Below are 14,954 nucleotides of genomic sequence, written 5' to 3'. Positions count from 1 at the left end.
GTCAGAGTTACACAGAGAGAGGAGAGGCAGAAAGAGAGGCAGAGGGAGAGAGAGAGATTTTCCATTCGATGGTTCACTCCCCAATTGGCTGCAATGGCTGGAGCTGTGCTGATCTGCAGCCAGGAGCCTGGAGCGTCTTCCAGGTCTCCCACGTGGGTGCAGGGGCCCAAGTACTTGGGCCATCTTCCACTGCTTTCCCAGATCATTCGCAGGGAGCTGAACTGGAAATGGAGCAGCCAGGACATGAACTGGTGCCCATATTGGATGCTGGCATCGCAGGTGGTGGCTTTACCCACTACACCACAGCACCAGCCCTGCCCCCAAGATATTATTTTTAAGTCTTTCAGCTTCTCGCCTGTGTTCCCCGCGGTAACTGTTTCTGCAGAGCCAGGTGCTTTGTTTGTCCTCTGTGTGTGCTCTCTCACTCGCCAAATATTTACTGAGCTGTCTGCTAGGTGCCAGGAATTGTTGTAGGTCCTGGAGATAAAATTAAAAAAAGCCAAACAGGGTTGAAGTTGAGGAGACAGATTTGAGAGACGTTATGGAAGAGGTAGAGTTTAGGGGACTTTTCGAGTAGGAAAGCTGCCTAGAATTTCTCATTTGGACAACGGGAGGAAGAATGGCACCACTCGCTAAGAGAAAAATGAAATACAATAAAAATTGAGATGATTTTCTTTGCTGGTTTTGTTTATTTTTTTTTTTTGAATCAGAAAGAATTTGGTAAATTCAGATTCCAGCACTTGCAGCACTTGACACACTATCAACATAAGAAGATTAGTGTGAAGTTAGTTCGGGGCAGAATAGGAGTGACTTGGGTCTGGGAGAGAGAAGTACAAAGACTTTTTTTTTTTTTTTGACAGGCAGAGTGGATAGTGAGAGAGAGAGACAGAGAGAAAGGTCTTCCTTTTTGCCATTGGTTCACCCTCCAATGGCCACCGCGGCCGGCGCACTGCGCTGATCCGATGGCAGGAGCCAGGTACTTATCCTGGTCTCCCATGGGGTGCAGGGCCCAAGCACTTGGGCCATCCTCCACTGCACTCCCTGGCCACAGCAGAGAGCTGGCCTGGAAGAGGGGTAACCGGGACAGAATCCAGCGCCCCGACTGGGACTAGAACCCGGTGTGCCGGTGCCACAGGCAGAGGATTAGCCTAGTGAGCCCTGGTGCCGGCCAGTACAAAGACTTTTAACGCCTTTCGAGAGGTGCTTCAGATTTCGAATGGATGTATTCCACGACAGGACACTACACTTAGGATTACACAGTACACACACACATTGGCTTGGCCACAAAAGGTGAGCTTCAGGCAAGCAAAGGGCAAAGCCCTCAGAGCGTGGAGACGAATTTCCTTAGAACAGTGTTGGTTACAATCATCACCTCTGAGCGCAGGACACTGGCCAGTTTTAAGGACATGTCAAGGGTTGCCGGAAATCCCTCCAGATGGCTAAGATGAAACAGGCCCCACGTGTACTCCCCTGAGCCCAGCAGACCCAGTGGGTGAGACTGACAGCTCCCTCCCGACATGCCTCTCTCCAAGGCTCTGCAGACTCTGCGGGGGGCAGTTTAATCCTGTTCAAATGAAGGTGTACAACAGGAAACTGGCACAAGGACCAGACCTGGGGTACGGGGCAGATCTTCCACACATAACGTGGCAGCCATGGGTGTAGGAGTTAAAGCCGAAGCTCATGAAACCTACAGACAGAAGAGCAGACAGCAGGGATGGGAGCCGATCCTGTACTTCTGGTCTGCCCCTGGCCCACAGGAAAACCCCCGGGACCCTAACCCCTGCTCTTGCCTTAGGTCTCTCTACTCCTAACCCCTGCTCTTGCCTTAGGTCTCTGCTCCTAACCCCTGCTCTTGCCTTAGGTCTCTCTACTCCTACCTAACCCCTGCTCTTGCCTTAGGTCTCTCTACTCCTACCTAACCCCTGCTCTTGCCTGAGGTCTCTCTACTCCTACCTAACCCCTGCTCTTGCCTTAGGTCTCTCTACTCCTAACCCCTGCTCTTGCCTTAGGTCTCTCTACTCCTAACCCCTGCTCTTGCCTGAGGTCTCTCTACTCCTACCTAACCCCTGCTCTTGCCTTAGGTCTCTCTACTCCTAACCCCTGCTCTTGCCTTAGGTCTCTCTACTCCTAACCCCTGCTCTTGCCTTAGGTCTCTCTACTCCTAACCCCTGCTCTTGTCTTAGGTCTCTCTACTCCTAACCCCTGCTCTTGCCTTAGGTCTCTACTCCTAACCCCTGCTCTTGCCTTAGGTCTCTCTACTCCTAACCCCTGCTCTTGCCTTAGGTCTCTCTACTCCTAACCCCTGCTCTTGCCTTAGGTCTCTCTACTCCTAACCCCTGCTCTTGTCTTAGGTCTCTCTACTCCTACCTAACCCCTGCTCTTGCCTTAGGTCTCTCTACTCCTAACCCCTGCTCTTGCCTTAGGTCTCTCTACTCCTAACCCCTGCTCTTGCCTTAGGTCTCTCTACTCCTAACCCCTGCTCTTGCCTTAGGTCTCTCTACTCCTAACCCCTGCTCTTGTCTTAGGTCTCTCTACTCCTACCTAACCCCTGCTCTTGCCTGAGGTCTCTCTACTCCTAACCCCTGCTCTTGCCTTAGGTCTCTCTACTCCTAACCCCTGCTCTTGCCTTAGGTCTCTCTACTCCTAACCCCTGCTCTTGTCTTAGGTCTCTCTACTCCTAACCCCTGCTCTTGTCTTAGGTCTCTCTACTCCTACCTAACCCCTGCTCTTGCCTTAGGTCTCTCTACTCCTAACCCCTGCTCTTGCCTTAGGTCTCTCTACTCCTAACCCCTGCTCTTGCCTTAGGTCTCTACTCCTAACCCCTGCTCTTGCCTTAGGTCTCTCTACTCCTACCTAACCCCTGCTCTTGCCTGAGGTCTCTACTCCTAACCCCTGCTCTTGCCTTAGGTCTCTCTACTCCTAACCCCTGCTCTTGCCTTAGGTCTCTGCTCCTAACCCCTGCTCTTGCCTTAGGTCTCTCTACTCCTACCTAACCCCTGCTCTTGCCTGAGGTCTCTCTACTCCTAACCCCTGCTCTTGCCTTAGGTCACTACTCCTAACCCCTGCTCTTGCCTTAGGTCTCTCTGCTCCTAACCCCTGCTCTTGCCTTAGGTCTCTCTACTCCTACCTAACCCCTGCTCTTGCCTTAGGTCTCTCTACTCCTAACCCCTGCTCTTGCCTTAGGTCTCTCTACTCCTAACCCCTGCTCTTGTCTTAGGTCTCTCTACTCCTACCTAACCCCTGCTCTTGCCTGAGGTCTCTACTCCTACCTAACCCCTGCTCTTGCCTTAGGTCTCTGCTCCTAACCCCTGCTCTTGCCTTAGGTCTCTGCTCCTAACCCCTGCTCTTGCCTTAGGTCTCTCTACTCCTAACCCCTGCTCTTGCCTTAGGTCTCTCTACTCCTACCTAACCCCTGCTCTTGCCTTAGGTCTCTCTACTCCTAACCCCTGCTCTTGCCTTAGGTCTCTCTACTCCTAACCCCTGCTCTTGCCTTAGGTCTCTCTACTCCTAACCCCTGCTCTTGCCTTAGGTCTCTGCTCCTAACCCCTGCTCTTGCCTTAGGTCTCTCTACTCCTAACCCCTGCTCTTGCCTTAGGTCTCTCTACTCCTAACCCCTGCTCTTGCCTTAGGTCTCTCTACTCCTAACCCCTGCTCTTGCCTTAGGTCTCTCTACTCCTACCTAACCCCTGCTCTTGCCTTAGGTCTCTGCTCCTAACCCCTGCTCTTGCCTTAGGTCTCTGCTCCTAACCCCTGCTCTTGCCTTAGGTCTCTCTACTCCTAACCCCTGCTCTTGCCTTAGGTCTCTCTACTCCTACCTAACCCCTGCTCTTGCCTTAGGTCTCTCTACTCCTAACCCCTGCTCTTGCCTTAGGTCTCTCTACTCCTAACCCCTGCTCTTGTCTTAGGTCTCTCTACTCCTAACCCCTGCTCTTGTCTTAGGTCTCTCTACTCCTACCTAACCCCTGCTCTTGCCTTAGGTCTCTCTACTCCTAACCCCTGCTCTTGCCTTAGGTCTCTCTACTCCTACCTAACCCCTGCTCTTGCCTTAGGTCTCTCTACTCCTAACCCCTGCTCTTGCCTTAGGTCTCTCTACTCCTAACCCCTGCTCTTGCCTTAGGTCTCTCTTCTCCTAACCCCTGCTCTTGCCTTAGGTCTCTCCACTCCTAACCCCTGCTCTTGCCTTAGGTCTCTCTACTCCTACCTAACCCCTGCTCTTGCCTTAGGTCTCTCCACTCCTAACCCCTGCTCTTGCCTTAGGTCTCTGCTCCTAACCCCTGCTCTTGCCTTAGGTCTCTCTCTACTCCTAACCCCTGCTCTTGCCTGAGGTCCCTACTCCTAACCCCTGCTCTTGCCTTAGGTCCCTACTCCTAACCCCTGCTCTGTCAGGGCCACTGTTCTGAAGAACAGGTCAGCGGAGCTAGAACACCCACATAACCGTTCCTGCCATCGTCCCCAAGGTTTCCCAGACTTCCCAGAAGAAGCTATGCCTCACCACTCCTGGCACCGTGACTCACGTTCCCAAGGCCACTGAACAGGAAACTTTGCCAAAAGGAAAACCAACAGCATGACTGATTTCATCAAATTAACCCAAACAACAACAAAGGGTCTGGTATCATTAGCCTTCCTTGGCCTCAAAGACATTGGGGACCATCAAAATGACAGCAGGCGGGGGCTCTGGGGGATCTCTCCACCTGTCTGCTCTCCAGCAATGGGCACGGTGCCCTTGGCTGCCTCCCAGCCCAGGGAGCCTGGGGTACAGGGTCAGCAGTGGACCAAGGAAACCACTGGGGTCCAAGCCCCAAACTTTATCAGTATACTAAAGTGAAAAATTAACTCAAATTTTAAAAAAATCCCAAGAAAATTAGGAAAAAAAATTGGTAAAATGTTTCCATGTAGGAAGACATTTATATTTATTTCATGATACCCAAAGTGACATCAAGGATTGAAAGCTTATAAAAGAATTCTATGCTTAGGTGCTGGCACTGTAGCATGGTGGGTTAGGCCTCCATCAGTGGCACTGGCATCCCATATGGGTACCAGTTCTTGTCCTGGTTGCTCCTCTTCCAATCCAGCTCTCTGCTAATGGCCTGGGAAAGCAATGGAGGATGGTCCCAGTGGTTGGGCCCCTGCACCCACATGGCAGACCGGGATGAAGTTCCTGGCTCTTGTTTTCGGATTAGCCCAGCTCCAGCTGTTGCAGCCATTTGGGGAGTGAACCAGCAGATGGAAGATCTCTCTCTCTCTCTCTCTCTGTCTCTCCCTCTGTCTCTAACTCTGTCTCTCAAATAATTTTTAAAAAAGAATTCTGTGTTTAAATTCACGTACATTCAAAATCAGTTTCAATTCTGAAGGCTGCCTTTCTCTGAGTCTCATATAATGATCAACTGTGTAATAACTAGAGATAAAAAAAAACTATGCTTGCTCAAACATATCGTCTGCAGAACAAATAGTTATCCAATCTCTCCATAACTCAATACGATTGCAATGATGAAGATAGCGCCTCTTTTCATTGAAAAGAAACAAGCACACATCCACGCTTGGAGTGTTTGCTCTCCGGCTCGAGTTGAACTTTCAACTTTGCTACCGCATATTACACTGAACCCTGCTCAGTCCACACGGAGCTGTCATTCTGTTTTGTCAGCTGCTGATGTTCCGCTTCCCCGGAACACGCACGCCAGGTCTTACGCGGTCACGTTGTTGACAGGTGCAAACAGTCCACTGCAGAATGATAGAGGTGAAAATGACTGGTAACAAGAATGGGAAAGTAGTTTAACTTACTCAGTAGGGAAATGTGAATTAAATAACTATAGCGGTAATAACATATTGTGACTGTGAATCATTCATTATAAATACTTCTCATTTTCTTTTGAATGGGTAGACACAGCTAAAACTTCATAAGAAAGATTCATTCTCAATAGTTGCTATAATTGTTAAATTTGTTAGCAGTTAAGACATTTCTTAAAACTGGATGAATATAATCTTTAAATAAGAAGCCAACAAGCCAAAGTTTGCAGTAAGAGAAGCACAGTTATGTTTATTATGTGTCATGGGATTAACCTCACCCCTGATCCCATCCTCACATCCCACACTCATTGCAATCTCCTGTTCCTCTCAATTTCTACGAACAGCCCTCTTCTGAAATTGTGGCCATTCTTTCTGGGCTTTAGTGAAAGGTATTCTCCCTTTAAGCTCTTTCTTCTTGAAATCTTTAAATATGTTATTATCGGGGGGGCACTGGAACAGCATAGCGGTTTAAGCCACTTCTGTTAGTTTGATCTAATCTCTCACAGTCACAGTCTGGTATGACAAGAGCATGCCATTTTGAGGTGTAAATACAATTTACTTCCATCTCTACTACTCCATGCACAATGCCCAGAATTTAACTTAAAAAGAGAGAAAGAGAGAGACGGACAAAAAGTCAAGGAAAAAAGAACGTAATGTTAGAGATAAACCAATTGACAGAACCAGACTGAAAGCTCCCCTGATGGGGATCTGAAAATAATTATAAGTAGAATGGTGAAGGACCTAGGAGAAGAGATGAACAGCATGTATGATAAACAACAGATAGGCAGTTCCATCAGAGAGACGGAGAGTGTAAAAAGGCATAAAATGGGCTGGCGCCGCAGCTCACTAGGCTAATCCTCTGCCTGCGGCGCCGGCACCCCGGGTTCTAGTCCTGGTTGGGGCACCAGATTCTGTGCCGGTTGCCCCTCTTCCAGGCCAGCTCTCTGCTGTGGCCAGGGAGTGCAGTGGAGGATGGCCCAAGTGCTTGGGCCCTGCACCCCATGGGAGACCAGGAGGAAGCACCTGGCTCCTGGCTTCCAATCAGTGCAGCGCTGGCCATAGCGGCCACTTTGGGGGGGGGGGGTGAACCAATGGAAAAAGGAAGACATTTCTCTCTGACTCTCTCTGTGTCTAACTCTACCTGTCAAAAAAAATCATGTATAAAAAAAGAGGGCCATAAAATGGAAATACCAGAAATAAAACAAGACCATAAGTTGTTTTGATGGGCTCATCAGTAGACTCAGTGCAACTGAAGAAAAAAAGCAGTAATTTGACATTAGCCTAAAAGACATTCCCCAAACCAAAGCAGAGACAGGATATGAGAGCTGGGCAACAATATGAATCGGCTTGCTGTAGCCATCCATACACACACCACGTGGCGTTGCAGCCAGCGCCAGACTGCCAGGTGTGCGGCATGCCATACATCCAGGATGTTCATAACAACATTACCTGACAGTGCACTTCCTAGGAGCCACCTCCTTGACACAGCGATGCGTGACTGATCACGAGGGAATGAAAGACGTCCAGCCAGAAAGTCAAGCAGCGCAGTCAGGATTAACAGAAGTAGAGAAGGAGGCAGTGGGCAGTAGGAGACAACACTCACCCAACGACACGTTATGGTCCGACAGTCAAAGAGCAAAGATACAGAGGACGGCTAGAGTCATTCCAAAATGAGACGCATTACACACAGGCAAACAAAATGAACAGCAGGCTTCCTGTCAGAAACTATGCAAGCCGAAAGACAACGGAGCCACATCTTCCGGGTATTAAGAGAAAATAAAATCTACGCCCACACCGCCCTGAACACGCCCAATCTCGTCTCCTCTAAAAGAGAATCAAATGAGAAGGGGCTGGCCCTGTGGTGTAGCACGTAACGCTGCCACCTGCAGTGCCGGCATCCCATACGGGCACTGGTTCAAGTCCCAGTTGCTCCACTTCTGATCCAGCTCTCTGCTACGGCCTGGGAAAGCAGTAGAAGATGGCCCAAGTGCTTGGGCCCCTGCACCCACATGGGAGACCCAGAAGGTCCTGGCTCCTGGCTTCAGTTAGGCCCAGATCCGACCTTTGCAGCCATTTGGGGAGTGAACCAGCAGATGGAAGACCTCTTTCTTCTCCGCCTCTGCCTCTCTATAACTCTGCCTTTCAAATAAATAAAAAATATTTTAAAACAACTTACAAAACCAGGGTTTGGCTGGCGCCATGGCTCACTAGGCTAATCCTCCGCCTGCGGCACTGGCACCCCGGGTTCTAGTCCTGGTTGGGGCACCGGATTCTGTCCCGGTTGCCCCTCTTCCAGGCCAGCTCTCTGCTGTGGCCCGGGAGTGCAGTGGAGGATGGCCCAAGTGCTTGGGCCCTGCACCCGCATGGGAGACCAGGAGAAGCACCTGGCTCCTGGCTTTGGATCGGCGCAGTGCACCAGCTGTAGCAGGCACTTGGGGGGTGAAGCAACGGAAGGAAGCCCTTTCTCTCTGTCTCTCTCTCTCTCTCACTAACTCTGCCTGTAAAGGAAGGAAGGAAGGAAGGAAGGAAGGAAGGAAGGAAGGAAGGAAGGAAGGAAGGAAGGAAGGAAGGAAGGAAGGAAGGAAGGAAGGAAGGAAGGAAGGAAGGAAGGAAGGAAGGAAGGAAGGAAGGAAGGAAGGAAGGAAGGAAGGAAGGAAAGAAAGAAAGAAAGAAAGAAAGAAAGAAAGAAAGAAAGAAAGAAAGAAAGAAAGAAAGAAAGAAAGAAAGACACTCCTCGCTGCTGAACGCTACGTTTTCTGGTGGGAGATTCCAGAGGTTCTTAGAAATCACAGTGGCTTCTCGTCGACCTCTTAGCTACCTGGGCGCCTCTGACTGAAACCTTTCCTTGGGTGATTTTTTTAATTTACTTTCTCTCCCAGCTTTTCCAATGGTTGTACAAGAATCTAAATCTCTGTATTCAAATCTTTGTAATGTGAGTACAAAGCAAACCTTTACAACGAGCTTTGCGGGCTGGCGTTGTGGCACAGTGGGCTGAGCCACTGCCTGGGATGCTGGCGTCCCACGTGAGCACCGCTTGACCCCGGCTGCCCCGCTTCTGATCCAGCCCCCTGCTAATGCACCTGGGAAAGCAGCCGAGGACAGCCCCAGTCCCCGCCACCTACGTGGGAAATCTGGATGGAGCTCAGCCTGCTCCCCGCCCCGGCCAATGTGGCCACTTGGGGAGTGAATCAGTAAATGGAAAAATCTCACTCTCTTTCTCTCATTCTGTAACTGTGCCTTTCAAACAAATTAAGCTTTAAAAAAATAGAGTATGCTTTATTGCATGTAAACTAGACAGAAATGTTACGGATTTTTGCTAGAATCCACTTGCATGTTCTCAATCAAGGGGCAGACCGCGGGTTCCAGAACGACACTCCAGGTTGTCAGGATGCATACACACCAATTCTGGCAGTAGGCATCCAAATAAATGGTTGTTCTACACTTCCCAGTCATCGGCCTAAACGCCATAACACTTCACGGTCTTTGTTGCAGATAACTCTTTGTTCTATTCTAGATACGGAATGGAGCAAAATTTGACATAGGACAAAAGTTACATACAATTGGTAGAAGTATTAGGAAGCCCAGTTAATTGAATGACTGAAATAAATATATATATGTATATATATATACACACACACACACACACACATACACATTTCATGGCTAAAAATCTTTGAGGGAACTTCCAAAGGCTTACACAAAATGGAATTAAAATCTGTTTATTTTTGTGCAGAAAAAAAATTGAAACCCATGCATAAGAATGGTCTGATAAAGGTTTATGAAAACAATTATTATGAAAAAAAACTATCCATGGGTTTCAATTTTTTTGTACCAAAATAAATTTATCTTTTTAAAAACTGTGCTCTTTTATAATCTTTATGCATTTGAGAGAGAGAGAGAAACAGAGAGAGAGACTCTTCCATCTGCTGGTTCATTCCTCAAATACCCGCCACAGCCAGGGCTGGGCCAGGCAGAAGCCAGGAGCCCACAGCTTCACCCTGAAGGCAGGGACCCGAGTATTTGAGCCTTCACCCGCACTGTGTGCATTAGTTGCAAAGTGGAATGGGACACAGAGCAAGGACTTGAACTCGGCACTCTGATACAGGACGCAGGTGCTCCAGGGTGTTAGCAACTGCCTCAAATTTATCTTTGTTTTACTGCATTTTTTATAAAGTCTTGCACAACCTCTCATTATTTATTTTCATTTTACTTAACAGGCAGAGAGACAGATGGACAGAGACCTTCCATCTGCTGTTGCAGTCCCTAAATGCCTGCAACAGCCAGGGCTGAACCAGGCTAAACTCGGGAACCAGCAGGTCTCCCACGTGGTGGCAGGGGCCCAAGTCCTCGGGCTGTCACCTGCTGCCTTCCGAGACGCCATCATCAGGAAGCTGGATTGGAAGCCAAGGAGCCAGTACTTAAACCACACTCTTTGGGGCTGGCGCTGTGGCGCAGTGGATTAAAGCCGTAGCCTGCAGTGCCAGCATCCCATATGGACGCTGGTTCGTGCCCCGGCTGATCCACTTCTGATCCAACTCTCTGATATGGCCTGGGAAAGCAGTAGAAGATGGCCCAAGTGCTTGGGCCCCTGCACTCACATGGGAGAACTGGAAGAAGCTCCTGGCTCCTGGCTTTGGATCAGCTCAGCTCTGGCCATTTCGATCATTTGGGGAGTGAACCAGCAGATGGAAGACTTCTTTTCTCTCTGTCTCTCTGGCTCTACCTATCTCTGTAACTCTTTCAAATAAATAATAAAATAAATCTTAAAAAAATAAATAAACCACGCTTTTTGATGTGGGTTGTGGGCATCCCAAGGGGCGGTTTTAGCAGCTGTGCCAAATGCGCACTGCCCAAATTTATCTTTAACATATTTTTTCCATGAACTTTCTTAATTACCCGCCAATACTGAACAGAGGAATGACACCCACACTGAGAGGGGTGGAGAAGAGCCTCTAGCTAGAGAGACGAGGCCTAAAGACACCAAGGGTAGAGAAACCCACACGTTGGGAGAGCCTGGTGCAAAGAGGGTGGCCGGCAGCCCACCGTCAGTGGCCCAGGGGGGCAGACCCTCTGGCTGGACGCGGGCAAGCATGGACGTGCAGTGGCTCCGCGGCACCAGACGGCATCAGGGAGGAACAATGCAGGCAGGATGAGTGGCAGTAGGGGAAGTCTCGGTCTTACGCCAAAGAACGGTGTCTGTGTGGCATCAGGACCCAAAGCGAAGTGCCTGGCACTCAGGGCTGGCCTCGGCTCCCAGTGGAAACAGGACAGAGAGACCCAAGGCTGACGGCCAGGTGAATGAGATACAGCACACAGGGAGAGACGCTGGCCCATGGGTTCCTCGGCACCAGGGTGGACACTCTGTCACCACCATGTATGGACAGAAATGAGCACCTTGCCCCGTGCCTGAGGACAGCAGGAAGTTACCCACATCCCAGACCTGCCCATCCCTAACCCCCACAGCACAACCCTGATCCTCACTGAAGTTCCACTGGCAAACTGTGAACTCCACATCCAACCAACCAACTGTGCCCCACAGAATAAACCGGAAAATAAGAAGCACAAAACCTCTCCAGTGAATTTTAACAAACAACATTTTTGTCTTTTGTACAATGAAAAATTGAATATTATTTCCATTAGGAAATCTTCGATTCCAAATATACTGAGAATTTTAAGCTATCAAACCACCCAGAATAACAAAGTAATGTGAGAGGCAACAGTCCCCTGCGGCTGCATTTTCAGTACGACACGACTCAGGGTTTCAGTTTCGTTCTCTGAAAGCAGATCTTTCAGATGAATTCATTTTGGTGGTAAATGCAAAATTTGATTCTAGAATAACTGATTTTTGTACAATTTCAAATTATCTCTACATTTTAAAGTTACCTGTGTTACAAAACAAAGATCCAATGTCATAAGGATGGCCCTGTTGTATCGATGTAATCTACAAAAATACGGTAACTATCCCCTGGCAGCCTCTGAAAGCCATGCACGCGGGCAGAACCATCCTGCCTCGGGCTCACCCCCCACCCAGTGCTGCTCCAGGCATGAGTGGCACAAGACCACCCCCCCAGGTTGGTCTGCAGAGCTGCTGACCAAGCCGAAGGCAGCAAAAACTGGACAATGGAACAACTAACAGCTCACAAGTTTCCCTTCTCTGATCAAGTTTATTTTAAACCTCACGTGCAACTAAACCACACAGATGGGTTGTATAAGGGTATTGTTTAAAGTTCATGGAGATGGGGCCAGCGCTGTGGCGCAGCGGGTTAAAGCCCTGGCCTGAAGTGCCAGCATCCCTTATGGGCACTGGTTCTAGTCCCGCTGCCCCTTTTCCGATCCAGCTCTCTGCTATGGCCTGGGACAGCAGTAGAAGATGGCCCAAGTCCTTAGGCCCCTGTACCCCTGAGAGAGACCCGGAAGAAGCTCCTGGCTCCTGGCTTCGGGTCAGCATAGCTCCATCTGGGGAGTGAACCAGCAGCTAGAAGACCTCTCTCTCTCTCTACCTCTCTCTGTAACTCTGTCTTTCAAATAAATAAAAATAAATCTTTAAAAAAATGAAGTTGGTGGAGAATGGAATGAAAAGGTCATTGTGGATGCCAAAACCTTTTGAAATCCATGTGCATGCAGGGGTCTTCAAAAGTTCGTGGAAAATCCATATTAGGGAAAAACTACCTAAGGATTTCAAAACTTCTTTTTTTTGCACCAAAATAAACTTCCTTTTTCATTCCATTCTCCATGAACTTTCTGAAGTACCCTCACATGGAGGCAGAACAACACATTTCAGAAAGAAAGAATTTTTTTCCTGCCCTTCAGCCAGCCTATAAATACCCCATACCTATAGTCATCATTCCCCATCTCGTAATAGTCATTTTTTAAAATTCCTAGCTGGCAGCATGATTAGGGTCCTCATTGCAGAAAGGAATGCAAAAGTATTTCACCTAACAATTCTCGAATGTTAAAGAGAAAGAAAAATGCTCTAGAGTTTTTAGCCTTTTCTCTGTGCCTGTTGTGCCGTGCTGCGAGGACTCCAAGCAGGAGCACACGACGGACTCCGTCCCGTGCCCCACTTCCCACACGGAGGGGCCGGGGCTGTCTGCGGATCCCAGCACCCACCATATGTTCCGTCAGCACACAGCACGTTACCCCGTGGAAGCGCCACATTTACTGGGTGCAACCTTAATGCACTAATTACTTGGGCAGGGGGAGGAGACCCTGGAATCCAATTTAACCTTGATCTGTGCAGCCGTGATGTTTGAAATGTTCACAGATATCGGAAAATAAACTTTACACAACAGGGCTGTGCCGGCAGACATTTTTATGTTGTGAAATCTCTCAGGAATAGCACTCCGACGGCAGGGCTTCATATCGGGTTTCTGAGACTGGCCAAACACTCGGTTTGTCGCTGCGTGCAGGGCTGTGGGCAGCATGTGTGCGGTTCCCACCGAATGACACAGATTTCAGAAAATAAGTGTGATTAATGAGATCAGCTCAATGACTGATGTAAAATGGGCCTGCATCGGCTCCCAGTGAAAGCTCCCCATTGGGTCACCTGCACGTGGTAGATACTATCAGAGCCTTAAAGACGAACTTGAAGAGGGCCGGCTGCCTCCAGAGAGCTGTGTGAAAGTGCAGCGGGAAAATCACCACGGGTTCGTATACACAGAGTGACTGCACCGTGAAGGCGACACCCCGAGCACGGGCGGGGAAGGGGACAGTGGACCGAGGACGAGGACGCCTGCACTTTAAAGCGGAGCCCATTAATAGGAAGATGTAAACACCAGGTTACGTCATTGCCCCTTCCCCCTGGTCCGGGGGTTTTTACTTCCTGTTACACATTAACTTCAGAATCTCCCCACTGTTAAGCTTTGGAAACATCCCGAAAGCAATCAGTACAGTGAGAAGGGAAGACTGTGGGCTCTGAGGGGAGCCCACTGAGATAACACCTTCTGGGGGCCCCCGGCGGCCTTGGTCTCTCCTCCATGGTGCATTCCCCATGGGAGGTGAGTGCGGGAGGGAGGGGCAGGACCCGGCTCTGGCCCAGCTCCTGTCTGCACACGGAGGGCGCGGGGGCACGGGCGCCTTCTGCTGCAGCTGCCCCCTGCTGCTGGGACCTCCGCGTGGCTGGCTCAGCTGCTCTGCCCCAGTCGCTGACCCACCTCTGCCATCCCTCCAGCCGTCACCTCGGAGCCCGGACCCCAGCCCCCTGAAACGTGACTGAGTCAGTCTTCCGGAAGGGGACCTCAGGCCCAGTGGGTCCAAGACCCCCACCCCGTCCCCCTCCCCCCCCCCGGGCAGCTGGGCTCCCCACCCAGGGCGGTGGGTAACACTGTATACACTGGCCAGGGTGTTTGTATGACTATGTGTCTGTGTGTGTGCAAGTGTGTGTATGACTGTGTGTGTCTGTGTGTGTGCAAGTGAGTGACTGCATTGTGAGAGTGTGAGTGTGTGACTGTGTGAGTATGTGTGACTGTGTGTGGTATGTGGGTGTGTGTCTCTGTGTGTATGAGTTTGTGTGTCTCTGTGAGTGTGAGAGTGTGTGTGGGACTGTATGTGTGTGTGTGAGTGTGTGTGACTGTGTGTGGTATGTGGGTGTGTGTCTCTGTGTGTATGAGTTTGTGCGTCTCTGTGAGTGTGTGTGTGTGTGTGTGTGTGTGTGTGTGTTTTGCAGGCCAGTAAGAAATACTTGCCAAGATCTGGGTCACAAACACCTGACTTTGGAACACAGTGGCTAGCCAGTCTTGAACAAACTCCGCGGCTCAGTGTCGCTCTCTTCCTGGGGGAACTACCCTGGTTTCCAGGAGGGCTCAGCTCCCAGTTTCTGCAGAGTGGGGCTGCTCGGGGAGAACCCTCCTTCCACCTGAGTGACGTGCGCAGAAACCACCTCACCCACGCGCCAGGCCTGCGCCCTTCCCGCCCACCTCCCGGACCATGGGTGTGCACACCCCCACACCCCACACACTAAGGAGGCGAATTCTCTGCCTTCCACACCCACCTCTGCTCCCACTCCTCCATCCTGCTGATGCACCCCCGGAGCCAGCAGCAGCAGCCTAGGCACTTGGGGCCTGGGGCCACCTACTTAGGAGACCCATCGAATTCTTGACCCGGGTTGGAGCCCTGGCTCAGGCCTGGCCTCTGAGGGGCTTTGGGGAGTGGACGAAAGATCTCTCTCCCCG

The 14,954-nt window shown here is 50.1% G+C and overlaps 1 protein-coding gene across 2 annotated transcripts in view; it reads right to left on the bottom strand.

Moving 5' to 3' along the window:
* Window positions 1-14,954, bottom strand: part of C13H10orf67 (chromosome 13 C10orf67 homolog) — a 119,155-nt gene that overhangs the window by 33,721 nt on the left and 70,480 nt on the right. The window lies entirely within an intron of this gene.

Source organism: Oryctolagus cuniculus, chromosome 13 (assembly GCF_051225735.1).
Source record: "Oryctolagus cuniculus isolate XC-2025 breed Fujian yellow rabbit chromosome 13, ASM5122573v1, whole genome shotgun sequence".
Lineage (NCBI taxonomy): Eukaryota > Metazoa > Chordata > Mammalia > Lagomorpha > Leporidae > Oryctolagus > Oryctolagus cuniculus.
This window is presented reverse-complemented; position numbering and strand designations above follow the sequence as displayed.